The 19,395-nt window shown below is 34.1% G+C and overlaps 1 protein-coding gene across 1 annotated transcript in view; it reads right to left on the reverse strand.

Moving 5' to 3' along the window:
• The window catches only part of DPP10 (dipeptidyl peptidase like 10), a 365,506-nt gene that overhangs the window by 137,979 nt on the left and 208,132 nt on the right, over window positions 1-19,395 (reverse strand). Inside the window, exons 3-4 of the mRNA XM_030916466.1 lie at window positions 12,806-12,858; window positions 12,624-12,705 (exon numbers count right to left, since the gene is read on the reverse strand). The gene's annotated coding sequence lies outside the window, so the exon portion shown is untranslated. The remainder of the gene's footprint in view (window positions 1-12,623; window positions 12,706-12,805; window positions 12,859-19,395) is intronic.

The raw sequence follows: 19,395 nt of genomic DNA on the forward strand, positions 1-19,395 counted from the left end.
GATTTAAACTTTTGATGATCATATAGATATGAAATGGTAGCTCACTTTAACTTAAATTTTGCTACTTCCTGCGATGGAATGATATTAAAGCATCTATATTCAATTGTGTTTACCTACTGAAAATGGTAAATTCCTAAGGCTCAACTTCGTATTAAGATCAAACTTCTTTCCATAGGAATTGGTATTTTGATGAACTTATTGGCCATTTACATATTTTCTTTGATATCTAAACTCATTGCCTATTTTGGAATCAGGTTGCTTTCTTTTTATTAAATTTTAGAATCCCTCTATATTAGAACTCCTATATACTTTATTTCTGTAATATAAAATTCCTCTATATTAACCTTTTCTTAGATAAGTGATTTGCAAATCTTTTCTCCCATTCCACAGGTTGCCTTTTTACTCCATTGATAGTGTTATTGATGCACAAAAGTTTTAAATTTTGATAAAATCAAATTTGTCCATTTTTTAATATCCTGCGTCTTTTGTGTCATATCCAAGAAAGCATTGCAAAATGATTCGGTTCATTTATTCCTTCCAACATCTTCAAACTTCTGCCTTATATTTTCTTCTAAAAGTTTTATAGTTTTAGATCTTATGCTGAGATATTTGATCCAACCTTAGTTAAGTTTTGAATGTGGTATTAGGTAAGAGTTTATTTTTTATGTATGTGAATATCCAGTTTTTCTAGTATCTATTGTTTAAAAAAGATAGTCTTTTCCTGATTCGATGATTTGGCACCTTCATTTGATCATAAATGTGAAAGTTTAGTTTTGGACTTTCTCTTCTTTTCCATTGGTCTATATCACTGTCTTTGTACCAGCACAGATAATTTATGTCACACTATTTTGAATTCTATACATTGTAGTAAGTTTTGAAATCAGTAGTGTGACTACTCCAACTTTCTTCTTTTGTAGGAATGTTTTGGATACTCGAAGTCCTATGAAATTTCATATGAATTTTAGCATAGTCTTTTCTATATTTGCACAAAAGACATTATTTGGATTTTGGTAGGGATTGAATTGGATCTGTAGATTGTGTTGGGCATATTGACATCATAGCAAGATTACATCTTCCAATTCATAAACATGGTATGTCTTTACACTTATTATGTGTCATTTAAATTTTTTCAGACATATTTTATAGTTTTCATTGTATGAATCTTTCATCAGTTTGAGTGAGTTAATTTCTTAGTATTGTATCCTTCTTCGTGCTATTGTCAATAATATTATTTTCTTAATTCCTTTCAGATTGCCCACAGCTATTGTATAGACTTACAAATTTTTATGATTTATCTGTGTTGACTTATTATCCTAGCACTTTGCTGAATGTGTTTATTAGTTCTAAAAGACTGAGTGTGTGTGTGGACCCTAGGCTTTTAAATAAATAAAATTATATAATCTATAAATAGAAATAATTTTATTTTTTCTTTCTACTTGAATTCATTTTATTGCTTTGTTTGCTTAATTGCTTTTGCTAGGACTTCTAGTACTGTTGTGAATACAAGTGTCGAAACCAAGGATCCTTGCCTTGTTTCTTATCTCAAAGAAAATACTTTCAGTCTTTGACCATGAAGTATAATGATCACTGTTCATTTTGCATATAAGATGACATTTATTCTGTTGAGGTATTTTTCTCCTATATCCAGTTTGTTGAGTGTTGTTTTTAAATCATATAAGGGTGTTAAATTTTTTCAAATGCTTATTCTGTATCAGTTGGGATGATTATGTGTTTTTTTCTTTAATTTCATTAATGTAGTATATTACTGACACAATTTGAATCTATGTCCTCACTCAAATCTCATGTTAAATGTATTCACCAAAGTTGGAGGAGGGGCCTGCTGGGAGGTGATTAAATCATGGCAGTGGGTTTCTCATGAATGGTTAGTACCATCACTGTTTTTTTTTGAGACGGAGTCTCCCTCTGTCGCCCAGGCTGGAGTGCAGTGGCCAGATCTCAGTTCACTGCAAGCTCCGCCTCCCGGGTTTATGACATTCTCCTGCCTCAGCCTCCGGAGTAGCTGGGACTACAGGCGCCCGCCACTTCGCCCGGCTAGTTTTTTGCATTTTTAGTAGAGACGGGGTTTCACCGTGTTAGCCAGGATGGTCTCGATCTCCTGACCTCGTGATCCGCCCGTCTCGGCCTCCCAAAGTGCTGGGATTACAGGCTTGAGCCACCGTGTCCAGCTTAGTACCATCACTTTTGTGCTATTCTCAGGATAATGAGTGAGTTCTCACAAGATCTGTTTTAAAAGTGTGTAGTAACTCCCACCCCCTTCCTCCTGCTCTAGACACATGAAGATGCCTGTTCCAGCTTTCCTTTCTGCCATGAGCAAAAGTTTCCTGAGGCCTTCCCAGCCATGTTTTCTGTACAACCTGCAGAACTGTGAGCCAATTAAACCTCTTTTCTTTATAAATTCCCATCCTCAGATATTTCTTTATAGTGATGTGCAAATGGACAAATACAATTACATTGATCAGGTTTTTATATATTGAACGATCCTTACATTTCAAGAATGAATCCTAGTTAGCTATGTTGTATAATCTTTTACACAGTTGAATTTGTTGTATTAATATTCTGTTGAGAATTTTTACACAAATGTTCATAAGAAAAATTGATCTATAAGTTTTTTGTAGCATGTATAGATTTTTGTATCAGGGTAATGCTGGCATATAATGGGTTAAGAAGTGTTCTCTCCTCTTTGACTTTTTGGAAAAGTTTCAGAAATATTGGTTTGTTTGTTTTTCTTTATTAGACAAAGTCTCACCTCTGTCACCCAGGCAGGACTGCAGTGGCACAATCTCGACTCACTGCAACCTCTGCCTCCCAGCTTCAAGCGATTCTCTTGCCTCAGCCTCCCGAGTAGCTAGAATTACAGGCGTCCGACACCACACCCGGCTAATCTTTGTATTTTTAGTAGACACAGCATTTCACCGTGTTGACCAGGCTGGCCTCAAACTCCTGACCTCAGGTGATCCACCTGCCTTGGCCTTGTCTTAGGTTTTCTTAAAAATATTTAGTAGAATTCACCCATGAAGCCATCAGTTCCAGAACATTTTTGGCCAGGGGGTTTTTGATTACTGATTTAATATCCATATTAAGTTTAAGCCTATTCAGAAATAGAAAATTCAAATTTTCTATTTCTTCATGATTCTATTATGAAGTTTTGCGTTTTGGGGACTATCTTCATTTCATCTAGGTTATCCAGTATTATAAACTGGTGTACAATTGTTCATAGTACTATTATAATCCTTTTCATTTCTGTAGAAACGGTCATAATAGCCCCACTTTCAATCTGATTTTAGGAATCTGAGTCTTCTCTCTCTCTCTTTTCTTTTTTAGTCAAGCTAACTAAAGGTTTGTCAATTTCGTTGATTTTTCTGAAGAATCAACTTTTGATTGTAGTGATTTTCTCTGTTTTTCAATTCCCTACTTTGTTTATATCTACTATCTTTAGGTGTAGTTTGTTTTTCTAATTTGAGTACCTTCACTTGTAAAATTAGGTTGTTGATTTGAGATCTTTTTTGCTTTCTAATGTAAGTGTCTTAATCCTCTCAGCCTTCCATAACAAAGTAGCAAAGACAGTGCAGCCTATAACAGAAACATATTTATTTACAGTGCTGGAGGCGAAAGAATCCAAGATTAGGGTTCCAACATGTTTCAGTTTTTGGTGAGAGCCCTCTGATTGGCTTGCAAATGGCAGCTTTGCCCTCACATGACTTTTCCTTTGAGTATGTACAGAGAGACAAAGAGCAAGAGTGAGAGTGACAGTGAGAGTGATAGCAAGAACAAGAGAAAAAGTGAGAGAGAGATCTTCCTCTGCTTATTAACCCACCAGTCCTGTTGGATTAAAGCATCACTTGTGATCTTGTAGAACCTTAATTATCTCCTAAAACATTTATCTCCAACAAACCAACAAAGTCTCATTGGAGGTTAGGGCTTCAACATATAAATTTTGTGAGAACACCATTAATTCCACAGTAGTAAGTATATATAGCTACTTCCCACCTACACTGTTTTGCTGCATCTCATACATTTTGATATGTTGTGCTTTCACGTTACTTCATCTCTAAGTATTTTCTAATTTTCCTGTAATGTTTTATTTAACTCATTTGTTGTTTGAAAGTATGTTTTCTAATTTCCACAAATGTATAAGTTTTTCAGTTTTCCTTTTGTTACTGATTTCTAACTTTATCCCGTTGTGGTCAGAGAAGATCTTTTGTGTGATAATTTTTTAAAAGTTATTGAGACTTAATAGATGGCAAAATGTATGATCCATCCTGAATAATTTCTCATATGCTCTTGAAAGAACGTGTATGCTGTTGCTGTGTTGAGTGTTCTGTATACATCTGTTGAGTCTAGTTGGCTTATTGTGTTTTTTAAATCCTCGATTTTCTTGATTATCTTCTGTCTGATTTTTCTAGCCATTATTGAGAATATGGTGTTGAAATCACCAACTATTATGGTAGAAATATACATATATATATATATATATATACACACATATATATATTCCCTTTAATTATATTCATTTTTAGTTTTATATATTTTGATTAGCTATATAAATGTTTGAATTGTTATATCTTCTTACTGTATTGATTTATTTGTCTCTCAAACTGTTTATGATTTAATGTCTATTTGTATGTTAGTATAGCAAGCCCTATTTTATTTTGCTTACTGTTGGCTTGAAATATCTTTTTCCGTTCTTTTATTTTCAGCTCACTTGTGTCTTTGTATCTAAAGTGAGTTTCTTATAGAGAGTATGTAGTTGAATCATGTTATATTTTAAAATTTATCTTCTCAGTTTCTATCTTTTCACTGGAGAATTTAATCAATTTACATTTAAAGTAATTACCATTAAGGAATAACTCGCTTTGCTGATTTTTCTATTTCTTTTCTATATCCCTTATCTTTTGTGACCCTCATTTTCCACATTGCTATCTTATTTGAGTTAATTTTTTGTAGTAGAATGTTTTAATTCCATTCTCATTTCCTTCCTTTTGTGTATATTTATTACTTTCGTTGTTGTTTCCATGGCAGTTACATGTATCATCCTAAAGTTATAGGGCTAGTTTGAATTCATACAAGCTTAACTTTAATAACATTCAAAAACGTTGCTCATGTATAGTTTCATCCTCATCTCCCTCAGTTATTGAAGTCACAAAATTACGTATTTGTATATTGTACATCCAAAGGTATTAACTCATAGACATTGAAGGCATTAGTCTCTTAAATTATGTTTAAAACAAAATGTGAAATTCAAATTAAAGTTAAAATAATATTAGCTTTTAGACTAAAAATTTTAAATTTGTTAGCATTTTAAATTAAGTAGAAAACAAAAAGTGCAGTTACAAAACATTGTCACAATAACATACATTTCTATAATTGCCCATGTATTTACATTTACTGGCATCTTTATTTCTTTATAAGACTTCAAGTTACTACCTATTATACTTGGATTTCAACCTACTGGACTCCCACTAGTCATTCTTGCAAGGCAGGTATAGTGGTAACTCTTGTCAATTTTTCTTTATTTGTGAATGTCTTAATTTCTCCCTTGCTTTTGAAAGATAGTTTTGCCAGATACGAAATTTTTGGTTAACAGGTTTTGATTTGTTTTGTTTTTCTTTTAGAATTTTGAACACATCAGCCCACTGCCTTGTGGTTTCTTATGTTTCTGATGAGAAATCTGCTGATAAGGATACGTTGTATGTGACAAGCAGCCTCTCTCAGGTTGCTTTCAAAATTCTCTTTGTCTTTGTCTTTCAACAGTTTGATTATAAGTTGTCTTGGTTTGGGTCTCTGAGTTCATCCTATTTGGATTTCTTTTTGAGCTCTTGGTTATTTATACCAACGACTTTCATCAAATTTAGGGCTGTTAATTTTTTAGAATATTTTTTCTACCCCCTTATCTCTGTCTTCTATTTCTAACATTCCCACAATCCATATGTTGCCCCATTTGATAGTACTCCACAGGTCCTTTAGGTTCTGTTTATTTTTCTTCAGTCTTTTATTTTTTATGTTCCTAATACTCAGTCATTTCACTTGTCTTATCTTCAGTTTCATGGCTTCTTTCTTCTGCCTGCTCAAGTATATCTTGACTCTCTAGTAAAACTGTTATTTCAGTTATTGTAACCTTTTGCTCTAGCATATTTTATTTGGAGTCTTTTAGGTTCTCTCTCTCTCTCTCTCTCTCTCTCTCTCTCTCTCTCTCCCCATTGGCACTTCCATTTTGTTCATACATCGTATTCTTCATATTTTCTGTGACTTCCATTACTTCTTGATGTTGGGTCTTTTATCCCTTTGAACTGGCCACACTTCCTTATTGCTTTGTATCCTTTGTAATTTTTTTTATTGTTGAAAATCAGACATTTTAATCAGAATCTCCCCTGATATAATTTGGCTCTGTGTCCCGACTGAAATTGCACCTTAAATTTTAATAATTCCCACATGTCATGGTGGGGACCTGGTGGGAGGTAATTGAATCATGGGGCCAGGTTTTTCTCAAGCTGTTCTCATGATAGTGAATAAGTCTCATGAGATCTGATGGTTTATAAAGGGGAGTTGCACATGCCCTCCTGCCCACTGCCATGTAAGTCGTGACTTTGCTCTTCCTTTGCCTCCTACCATGATTTTGAGGCTTTCCCAGCTATGTGGAACTGTGAGTCCATTAAACCCGTTTCCTTTATAAATTACCCAGTCTCAGGCTTGTCTTTATTAGCCGCATGAGAATGGACCAATACATTCCCATTTCTCATGGTTTGCTATTTCTCATGGTTTGCTATTATGTTTTTGCTTTTGTTTTGTTATGTTGCTTCTTTTGTAATTGTTGTAGGCTGTCTTTATGCTGAAGATCAGCCTTAGGTGAAAACAAGACTTCTTAGGACTTTTGTAAGCCTGCATATTTCCCTGTGCATGTACGGTGACTTGCTAATTTGTCCCAAATATTCAGTTGCCTTTGAATATCTTAATCTTTAACGGCTGACATCCCTCTAAAAAGAGGAAAATGAAGAGTAGGAAAAGGCACTGGCCTTTTAACCACCTTAGAATTCACTTCAGCTGGAGGGAGAGGAGCTTGTTATAAGGGTGTAAGGATGTGAAACAATAGCTGCCTTCCTACATATCTTCAATATCATAATGAGATGAGGCAATAAGCAATAAGAATACTAACCCTCACTTACTTGCATCACAGGGCCATTATTGTCCATCCTGGTTCCTGCAAGATGCATGCATGCTCCAGGAACATAAGAACAGCTGCCTGCCATGGGGCTGGGGGTCAAAGATAGGTAGCTGCCTCTGAGCTAAGTGTTCAAGTCAACTAAAATTAACCACAAACTTTCGTTCAAGCCTTCTGACAAAATTTACACACTTTCAACAGACTAGAGTTCTCAAGAGTTACTTGTCTACTGTAGCAATTGTTATCTGGATGGAAAAACAGATTCCTGGTGCTTCTGCTTCCATCATAATTCCCAGATTCCTCTTCCCAAACCATTCATTTTCAATAAAACATTTATTACGGCTAAAGTGGTCTACTCACCACCTTCTCCAAATCATACACTCTTTATTGCTTCAGGTTCATTTTTCCACAAATTTTGACACATCTAAATTGCCTTTACTCACACTTAGTGCTACTGAAAGTTCTCCTCAATATTCTGAGTTCTAACTTAGATCCTCTTCATCAGTAAATTATATCAATCCCTTGCCTCTCTTCTATAAAACCAGGAATTTCTTTTACAGCAAATAAGATTTGAAGCTGAAAATGAAGGATAATTAATTATCTTTAGTTAGTAAACACTACAAGGTTCTTTAGTTTATTTAATGCAAAACTAATTAAAGTATTGTAATGACTCATCTCTAATAAAATCATATTGCTGAGTTTGCTAATGGCTTTAAATATTGACAAAGCATGCCATACTCATATGAAATGGACCATTGGCCATTTGTAGAGAAGTATGTCCTTTACTTTTTTAAATTTATGTTTGCATGTACTCAAAAGATAAACTTGATAAATATGAAATTTCTCTAAGAATTCCCCAAAGGAGTTTGAAAAATGACATTACAGAAAACTTAAGATTAATTCTCCACAAAACTAGTAACCCTAAAATTCCCTAAGGTGTTTAAATTCATATGAAAACAGATTTTTTAATAATAATAAAAGTGAACACTTACAAAACACTTGTTATAGGCCAGATACTTTTCAAAGTGCTTTAGAGCTGTATTCATACATTAAACACTAGAATAGCACTATTGATAAAACACTACCATTTTAAAGGTGAAAATAGTAAGGCATATCAAGATTAAATAATGTTCTCAAGATCAACAGCAGTAGAACCAGGACATAATCACATGCAATATGGCTTCAAATAGAGAAGCTATAATTTTTATACATTTTTAGTATTTTCATAATTTTCTTAAATATATTAAAAATAAGGAATCAATAACAAATAGAGAAAATGCATACAATTAATACTATTTCCTTGAGTGTATCAAAGTGCTATTATTTTGTCATACGTGTTGGTTTCCCTCAAGTATAAAGAACAAGAGGGTCATTTAAAACCAACCAAAGTATGGAAGATTTACCAAAATACTGTCCACTTTTTCTAAAATACTGGACAGTATTTTGTACAAAAGGTGAAGTTGTCTTGGATTTCTGTGTTCTGAAATGCTGTTTGTTCCAAAGTTGCTCTGGCCCAATGGACCAGCTCTATTGTTCACAACATCAGAGTGAAACAGGAAGGATGAGGGCGCCTGCCATTGATTGGTGTCCACTCACCACTGTCCATGAATGTTTCAACGATTACATGCCTTATCTAAACCTAACCTGGCACATTCATATTTACCATATTCTATGCAAATTTTGCTGCCACTTTTCAGAAATATCATAGTGGGATGGATTTACAGAGAGTTCTATGACAGTAGATTAAATGCATTGTTTGCTAATTTATCTAAATATCTGCAAGATAAAAGCAAACATAATGTCCATAATCTATGATATCTGGACAATTCCATACATTTTGCATTTTAAATCACGAACCTATTTTCATCATCTTGATTTACTCAATGATTCAACAATTTATTGTGGAAAGGATAGTGAATGGAGGGTTGTTGGTAGGATTTCTTTGAATATTTGAGGGTCCAGATTATTTTCTCATGAAAGGAAACCTTATTTAGCAAGAGTATATTATTCTGTAGCCTTCTCGTGATGAGAAATATCTATTATAATTACCCTATTTCACTAATAAGCTTAAGAAATATGCATTCAGATTTCTAAAATAGGATAAAAATAATAGTAATGTACACCTTATTATGAAAAATAGTCACATTTTCCAAAATAATTATCACAATGATATGATGGTGTACATATTTCTATTTATAGATGAGGAAATTGAGGTTTGCAGGAAATGAAAAACTTAACTCCGCCCAACCAGCTGTTGTTAAAACAGCAATTCAAAATTCTAAAAAAACCTAGAAGATTCTAAACTACATTAAAAAAACTAGTTAAAGGTTAGAATGAGGGTTGGCCAATTAGAATTATTAAAGGTAAATAAGGTAAATATATTGATTAAGGTCTAAAAAATTTGAATTCAATAGAAAGATGTATTTATCCTTTTATAACTTCCTCACTCTTTACAACATAGTTCAAATTATATAATGCAAAATTGACAGACAACTAAAGAAAAACAATCACATATCCACTGTCATTAGTAAGAACATACAACTCTTAGAAACATAATTATTAAGATTGATCCAGTAGGCATATATAGAACATTGTGCCTGTCACATAGAAAATATATAAAATTATCTATCACATAAAAAGTATTTTGAAAAAATCCTAAGCCATTAAGCATGTCTCATCAATTGCAGTCACTAACTAAAACTAACTAAAAAAAATTGTAAAACTTAATCCAGTAACCATAAGAGAATCCATGTTTTAGTATCCCAGCAAAAACAAAAAACCCTACAATACCTAGTTACATTCATAGGTTAACAAGTGCAGAAGGATTTTAACGACATAAAAATTATAAAAATTGAAATGGAAAAGAAAAATGTCATTATTAACAAAAAGCATAATAGTCTACACAGAATTATTTGGAATTTATAATTGTGTGTAGCAATGTTGATATATATAAAATAAATAAATATATAAAATAAATAAATAAATATTTTGAGCACCTTTCTATTTGCCAGTAGCAAACATTTTTTAAATAAGAAATACAAGCACTTAAAAGAGTGACCAAAATGATAAATTGCAAATTTTTAGACATGAAATTGTAAAATTTGACTGAGATATTAAGAGTCTTAAATAACTAAATACATATGTTAAATGTTTGTAGACATGAAGATTCAGTATCACTAAGATGTTAATTTCCCAAAATAGACATATAGATTCAAAATAATGTATTCAAAATTCTGAAAATGGGTATGTAACCTGAAAGACAATTGTGACATTAATATGAAAGGCTAAAAAGTCAAGAAGAGTCAAAGTCAGCCTAAGAAACTGCCTTGTCAGAGAGCAAAGCTTATTTTAATTAAGGCACTGTTGTCTTAGCACATTAATAGACAAACCATCTGGAAATAAAAAGAGCCAGAAGAAGACTCATGCATATGTGGAGCACAACATTGTAACACTGCAGAGGAGTAGTTAGTTACAGAATGAAGTGGTCAATAAAAGGTTTCAGGACATTTGTTGGCCATATAAAACATATATAAAAACGTACAGAGATGGCCTGGTGCCGTGGTTCACGCCTGTAATCCCAGCACTTTGGGAGGCCAAGGCGAGCGGATCACGAGGTCAGGAGATCGAGACCATCTTGGCTAACACGGTGAAACCCCACCTCTACTAAAAATACAAAAAAAAAAAAAAAAAAAAATTAGCCAGGCGTGGCGGCAGGCGCCTGTAGTCCCAGCTACTCGGGAGGCTGCGGCAGGAGAATGGCGTGAACCCAGGAGGTGGAGCTTGCAGTGAGCCCAGATCGCACCACTGCACTCCAGCCTGGGGGACAGAGCCAGACTCCGTCTCAAAAAAAAATAAAAAATAAAAAAAAATTTAAAAATGGACAGAGATTTAACACCATACCAAAAAAAAGCAATTTCAGATGGATGGATCAAGAACCTATACATGGAAGGCCCACTTGAAAAATTCTAGAGAAGTATTTCATTATAAAGATTTCATAAATAACAAAAAGTAGAAATCATGTATTTGATAAATCAGACTACATTTATTTAAAAAGTCTGTTTGTAGAAATGAATCCATTAAGAGAGCGAGAAGTAAATCCAAAAACTGGATGAAGATAGACCCAATAATGTATTAATATCCAGAACATATAAGGGGTTCCTTTTAATTAAAAAAAGAATAAAAAATGTGAGTGGACAAATATATGTATAGATAGTTCACATATGAGAAAATACAAATTGCCAGTAACGATACGAAAAGTTGCTCTAGCTTATTAGAATTCAAGGAAATACTAAATGTTAATAAAACTATAATGAAATACCATTTTGTATCATCATTTGGGTAATTACTCAGAAGTCTGAGAAAATAGGAGTTGGCAAGGATATGGAACAAAGGGAACTCTCATTGTTGCTCGTAGGTGTAAACACACTTGACAAATAACCTAGAAATCAGTTTGGTGATGCTCAATACATCTGAGCATGCACATGATAGTAAGCAATACTAGTCCCTGAGCAGTATTCCCTTGAGAAAGGCTTTACATGGTCACCATGAGATATGTACAAGAATATAATATTGCAGGCCGCGCTCACTGACTCATATCTGTAATCCCATCACTTTGGGAAGCCTAGGTGGGTGGATCGCTTGAGGTCAGGAGTTTGAAATCAGCCTGGCCAACATGGTGAAACCCTGTCTCTACTAAAAATACAAAACTTAGCCAGGTGCGGTACCATGTGCCTGTAATCCCAGGTACTTGGGAGGCTGAGGCACAAGAATCGCTTGAACCTGGGAGGCAGAGGTTACAGTGAGCCAAGATCTCACTCCAGCCTGGATGACAGAGCAAGACTTTGCCAAAAACTATATATATGTATTTGCCTAAAAAAATATATATATATACACACACACACACACACACACACACACACACACACAGACACACACATATATATATAATTGCTCAAACTGCTTTATACATCAATAATTATCTTTTTGAGTTTGTAATTATTTCAAAATAAAAATAAAAGTAAAAATCCTCTCTTAAGAGAATATTAAATAATTCCATCCAAATTTTTATCCTGAACAATGCTTTAAGAAAAAATAATCTTTATTTTGAATTTTTCATGAAAACTGACAATATTATGTAATGGAAATTACTCAGTACAAGGTCCTAGTAACCTTGGATCTCTTCTAGGTTTCACTACAAACCAGCAGTTTAATCATATATTACTTAACAAACTTTTGTCTTTATTAACTGATAAAATCATACTAGTATCATTTAATGTATTCTTAAGTTGGAATATTAGATAAAAGATATAAAGGACTTTGGAAAAACCGTAAGAAAACTTGCCCTACAAAACTTTATGTTTTCCTAAGTCCTTTCCTAAGTTTCAGTAAACATTTTCCGTAAGACCCTGAATGGTAGTGTTCAGTGCATACCAAAGCCTGTGCTTACCAGCTGCTGCCCTTGGACACCCCAGGCCGCGTACTGCAAGACGGAGTCCTCTACTTCTGGAGGATTTAACTCCCAAACTTCCCTTGAAAAAATGTGGACATTTTTATATGAACAAACTGATATCTACACCAACAATTTAATAACACAATTGCTCATGAAAACCAGAAAATCAAAGAACTTACCTAGTGTGTATGTTGTAAATCACATATGAAGCAGTATATGAATAATGAAAAATCTGAAATTAAAAAAGAAACATTATTGATCATAGCTTTATCTTGATGTGAATATATATATATATAATATATATATATAGTATATATATGTATATATACTCTTAGTAAAATCCAGGAATCCAAGAATTGGTGTTAAGCAGAAATGAAAAATATAAAATATTCTAGCTCAGGAGGTTATTACCCTCTCTGTGCCTTATACCTAATTTTTATTTCTAATATCAATTCCATTCCTTATTTAATCCACTCTATCCTGAGTCTAATTGTGATTATATTACTTTCTTGTTCAAAATTTTCAGTGATGCCCTATTGCCTGTAAAATAAAATTCAAACTGCCTTATCTGATGTTAAATAATTTTGTTATTTTGGCTTCTACATGTTTTTCTAAACTTATCACCTACTACCTCCCTTCATATAGTCTGTACTTCAAATTAGATGGATTCTCCCTATGTGTCCTGAACTTTCTTTGCTTTTCCCCTAAGGACATTCTACCTTAACTGAGGTGAAAATTCTACTCCCTTATAATAAAACCCCTGTATGGAGCTCATATTGATTTCTTCTACTGAAATTCATCTCACAGTTTCTTTCCTGCATGACTTTTAGGCCACATCTCACTCTGTAGTGAAACTATATAAACATTTTGTGTAAGTCTCCTTTTCCTACCAGAATGTTGTCAGATACAGGTGTCTATTACCTTTGTATCCTCCACATTACCTAGCACAGTGCCATGTTTATATGCATTCAACTGGTATTTCTTGAGTGATGGTTCTTATGGGAAAGAACTAATACATGTTGAAGTGTTTGTTGGTGAAGTCAAAGTGAGATAACACTTTCCACACCTTTATAGTAATGGTAGAAAATGACATATTAAGCAGATGGCTTCAAGTATATAATAGCTAAAAATCCCTATATATTTTTTAAACACTGTCTTCCCAAGGACTGCAGAACTCATGACCCATTAAATTTCAAACAAAAGACTGTAGTGCAAAATGCAAAAATGCCTCTATGTTTTGCTTCTTAATAATGAGATGATGAAATAGTGGAATACAGAGGAAATAAGGAAAATTGCAAAATATGGGTTAGGGAAAGAGATGATGAGTATATTTCTGTGAAAATTATTTTTCTCTAAGCTATGTGAATCTAGTGAAGAAAATTGTTCTTTAGCTAGCTATATTGTGATATTATTATTTCCAGGATTTACAGAACTTTTATTGATACTTTCATTTCTCAGTATGCAATTGTAAAAGCTTCTTTTATTCTTGTAGTGGATATACATTGCACAAATATTACAATACTGTCAATTAAAACTCCCTAGAAGTCAAATTGTTATTTCTTCTCACTGGAATAATAGCTTCATTAAATATGATTCGCCACGTATTCGGCAAAGAAGTACTATGTTCTCTCTTTGCAATGAAATGGCAAGCCTTCCACCATTTGTTAGAGTATTGTGTTTTACAATGAAGCTTTATGCTCCCATTCCTTTTGGAATAACTATTAAATCTGAGATTGCCTTTGTGATAGGGCTGTAGAAGCAAAAATAATTTTTCCTGGTGTCTATTTTGACATTTACATTGTGTTCTATAAAGTTCCATACTTTACTACAAATTTAAATCTTGAATTTACTACCAGAGCTGACAAAAAGATGAGAAATGTGACCACTCTGTCAATACTTTCTCCCTCTCTCTCTCTCTCTCTCTCTCTCTCTCTCTCTCTCTCCCTCCCTCCCTCCCTCCCTCCCTCCCTCTCTCTCTCTCTCTCTCTCTCTCTCTCTCTCTCTGTCTCTCTCTCAGAAAGCTCTGCTGCCAAAGCAAACTGCCAAGTGAGTGCTTGGTCTTCAAAGAAGATAAATAGCCGGGCGCGGTGGCTCAAGCCTGTCATCCCAGCACTTTGGGAGGCCGAGACGGGCGGATCACGAGGTCAGGAGATCGAGACCATCCTGGCTAACACGGTGAAACCCCGTCTCTACTAAAAATACAAAAAACTAGCCGGGCGAGGTGGCGGGCGCCTGTAGTCCCAGCTACGTGGGAGGCTGAGGCAGGAGAATGGCATGAACCCAGGAGGCGGAGCTTGCAGTGAGCTGAGATCCGGCCACTGCACTCCAGCCTGGACGACAGAGCGAGACTCCGTCTCAAAACAACAACAACAAAAAACAAACAAACAAAAAAAAAAAAAACAAAAAAAAAAAAACCAAAGAAGATAAATATATCATGATGTCCTGGGGGGAAAGAGAGTATTCATCCTATCTTTGAATCACCTACCACAGTGTACGCTTTTAGGCACACATCTATCTTGAGAGAAAAAGTTGCCAGGTATTATCATTTTAGGCAAAGCAGGCACTGAGACCTAACTGGGTATAATTATTGAATCTTGGTCTCTTTCTGTACTATTTGTTATAGAGGTTTCTGCTCATAAATCCACCTTCTGCTATATAAATCCACCTTCTGTTCTGTAGCTCTTAGCCTGATAATAATATTGTCTCTTGCAGTAAGTGTGTTGAGGTGAAGACTGCAATAAAGAAGTTAAACTAGACTTGTCTGCAAACCCACAGCAAAATGAAGTAGCATATTATAGGTTTGGGCCTCATCCATATCTATCTATCTATCTATCTATCTATCTATCTATCTATCTATCTATCTATCAATCAATCATCTATATATTCATCCATCCTACAAAGCCAGCAATTTGCCATCTTCAGATAATTAGAACCTAGCCCTTTACTCTGAGTTTAGAACTCTTTCTCCCAAATTCACTATCTTTTTATGCATGCGTGTGTGTTCCCAGCAGATCTCAAATATTTGTTGTTTTTTAACTTTCAATAAGAAAAATCACGTTCCATGCCCACAACAGAATAAAGAGTATGGGGGAGGGCAAAACCTTGAACAAGGTTGGAAGAAGAAGTTTCTAACTCTCTCTCTCTCTTTCTTAACATAGTGTTGGAGATATTTTAAAGGGAGGGGGGGATTTTCAATGATAATTAGATCTAGCTTTACTGAACATCTGTATTAACGCATTCTGGTCCAAATTCACCCTGTGTTAATCTGCATCTCTTTCTCTCTCCTTCCTTGGATAGCATTTCTACTCTTTTTTAACATTTCTCATTTTCCTTTATCTTAAACTCCCCTCTGTATGACTAAGTAGGTCTTATTTCATGATGAGAGGGTAAAATCAAAGTTACTTAAGATTAGGAAGAGTAACAGTTTTTCCTGTAATGATTGGCTGCTGCATAGTGAAAGCCAAACTGAGCATCTGATGAGACCTCTGGGGACAAGCACATTTCACAGCCCAAAATTACCGATTCATCCCATCTCTGCAAATGATGTTCCACTGCTGGTTAGAGTGTGAATAGTTATGGAAAAGGCAGTGGGAGTGCATAGAATTCAGATATACCATATCAAAACTTGATCAAAGCTTATTTCTGGAAGCTGGACTTAAGATAACCAATCATTCAATTCCATCAAGAAAAGTATTAGGAGGATCAAAAAACATCAAAAGATCATGTAATCCAATCTGGTACCCATCATCTCTATATTATACTGTGAACTCTAAGAAGAAGTTGACTACTAAGAGTTGATTACTACAAGTGGTATAGATAATTTTAATTACTTGCAGTTGTTTTTACCTGTACTCTCACCGTAAACACTGAATTAGCAATTACTGAATCATTGGTCCTACTAGAAATACAGAATCAGGTTCCTGTGAGCCTCTGGTCACAACATTTTCATGAACCCTTTAATATATAACCTATTTCATATGTGTTTCTGTTTAAAGACACCTTATTTTAAACACCTGATTTTAAAGACATCTTATTTCATTAACATTGAACTCACGGCCAACAACACTATAACTCAGGCTTGAATGAGGCTTATCTAACACATGTATTTGCTCCATAAGGCACATCACAGCGTTCTTGCACTAAGAAAAACAGGATAACTCTTCATCACTATGCTTGGGGGCAGAAGTGAGTGGTGGGGAGTGATTTTAAACAGGAACACGCCCAACAGAAAGCACAACAATGTGAAAAACATGTCACTAAGTAGACCCTCAAAATGATAATTCTTTACAGTAAAAGAGCTGAAACAGGAAGACACAGTGTCACCTTGTTCAACCTTAGCTGAGAAAGTAGACAACAAGCAATTCAATTGTTCTGCTATTCTGCATATGTCTATGAATGACAGTGAAAGACCTAAGAGTAGATTTGGGGGGGCACAAGTTAACTTTAGCATATAGTTGAATTTGCATATATGGAATTCATGGATAATAATCTACTGTATTAATTACATAAACATGGCATGAGATATTATTGGAAGAAAGGAAAAACAGACATATTTTAGTCCTGCCAAAATTTGAACACAAGGAAAGTACAGAAGTTATCCACATTCTATTATATTTTCTATGATGTGCTCTTAAAACCGAAAAGATTAATCATTTATTGGAAAGCTAATGAACTTATAATATGCAGTCCTAATTGAACCATGACCTAGAACAGAGTATTCCATACCAATGTAATGTTTCTTGGCCTTGTTGCACCGAATGGAACATAAGCTCCTTGGGGACAGAGATTACATTTATTTTGGTCTTTGCATTTTGCAAGTTACCTCATTTATGAGCTTTCACATAATTAGTATCCAACAGTTACATAATTAGTATTCAATAGTCATTTATAAACCAACAAACAGCATATAAAAGTAAATACAAATTGTCAACTGACACTCTTATTTATCTTATTTTAAAAAAACTTTATTATGATCATTTAAAAAAATAATACTTACTGTAGTGCCTGTATCAAAGATATTCCTTAACAGAAATTTGTTAAATAAGTGAATGTAGCTAATTTTCATTTAAGAGCATGAATGTCAGAATTTGGATAACTTCTGTACTTTCCTTGTGTTCAAATTTTGGCAGGACTAAAATAGTGTGTCACACTTAAGATAGCCCTGCATTAATAATAATTTGAATTCAGCTTTCACTACATGCCAGATTCTGCATAGCCCTTTACATATATTATATAATTTAATATTTACATCAACCTCAAGAAGTAAATATTATTTGTAATTCATAAAATAAGCTCTGCCAAGTTCAAGCTTAAAACTGAAAGTTTAGGTAGGAAAGAGTCACAATCTGAACTAAGATCTGTCTGATTACAATCCACTTTGTGATTTAATCTCTCTGCGCAATACCTGTCAAGGAGCTAGTACATGAGGCATGACTCAAGTTTTGCAAAAGACTCATTTCCAAATTGATAGAAATATGCATGAATTAATTGATTACCAGAGTTAAGAGATATTTCATTTTGGAAACATGATCTGATATATCAGATTAAAAATGTAAATTGTCTTTTCTTTAACTGTTTTTCACACTTTTTTTTTCTTGGAATATCAGTTATTACCTAAGACATCTATGAGGATTCATGTCAAGGAGAGTTACACTTAAAAGAACAAAGAGCAGTGTACCCTAGTAATTTATGCTTGAACCAGAGGCTTGCATCTCTGGATACAAAAGCTTTTTCTGCACTGCAGTTAAACAGCCGAATTGATATAAATAGCATTCATTTTCATGGCCTGGAGAATATTTAAAATAGGATTATGGATTTGCCATGGAATCAAACAGTTAGGAAAACTGAACTGTGAGAAAGCAAGCTACTGTGTCAACAGCATTTATAAAAGAATGCCAGTAAGAGGAAAGACAATACATGCAAAATGGGATTTGTTTCTCTTGGAAGTCAGTAATACAATGATGCCAAGTTTGTTCTAGGATAATGAGATACCTTTTAAGATGAGTGAGTTGTGACTGTGTTGTTTGAAAAGATTTATCTTCTTTACACAGTTAAGAACTAACTAGCTCCTAGCTATGAGCTAGGAGACTCTAGTGTTGTAATACGATTCATACAATGATAAACTACAGCTGTACAGGAATATTTTAAAAACATTGCCCTTTTAACAAAAGCTTTGTGAACATTGAACTACAAGTATTGACTGAAAGGGAAAATATATATGAGTATTAAAAGCATACTTAATATTTATCAGTATTTTAAACTACTTCAAAAAATTTCTTACTTAATGTTCACTGTAACCTTAAAAGGATATTATCTATTCAAGATACACAGCTAGTATAACTAGAATTGGAACTAAGATCTTATAGATTCTAAAATCCATGTCTTTTCTACTACAATAAGAAAGAAAAAATGCAAGCATGACTTTACTATGATGCATCATAGAGGAATCAAGTAGCATTCTTCAATTGCATCACCATTTTGGTAAGTGTCAAAGAGTAAAATACTTAAGGTGGTGAGTCTGAAAGTATGATGATTAAGAAGATAAAATTTAAGTGTTTTATTTTTATTTTATGTTTTAAAAATAGACTACATTTAGAGCATTTTTAGGTTCACAGTGAAATAGAATGGAAGTTAGAAAGAGTACTCATACACCTCTGTTGCCACACACGCACAGCCTCTCCACTTTCAACATCCCCTACCAGAGTGGTACGCATGTTACAATCAAGAAACCTGTATCAACATGCCATTGTCACCCAAAGTCCATAATTTC

Source organism: Rhinopithecus roxellana, chromosome 14 (assembly GCF_007565055.1).
Source record: "Rhinopithecus roxellana isolate Shanxi Qingling chromosome 14, ASM756505v1, whole genome shotgun sequence".
In the NCBI taxonomy this organism is placed as follows: Eukaryota; Metazoa; Chordata; class Mammalia; order Primates; family Cercopithecidae; genus Rhinopithecus; species Rhinopithecus roxellana.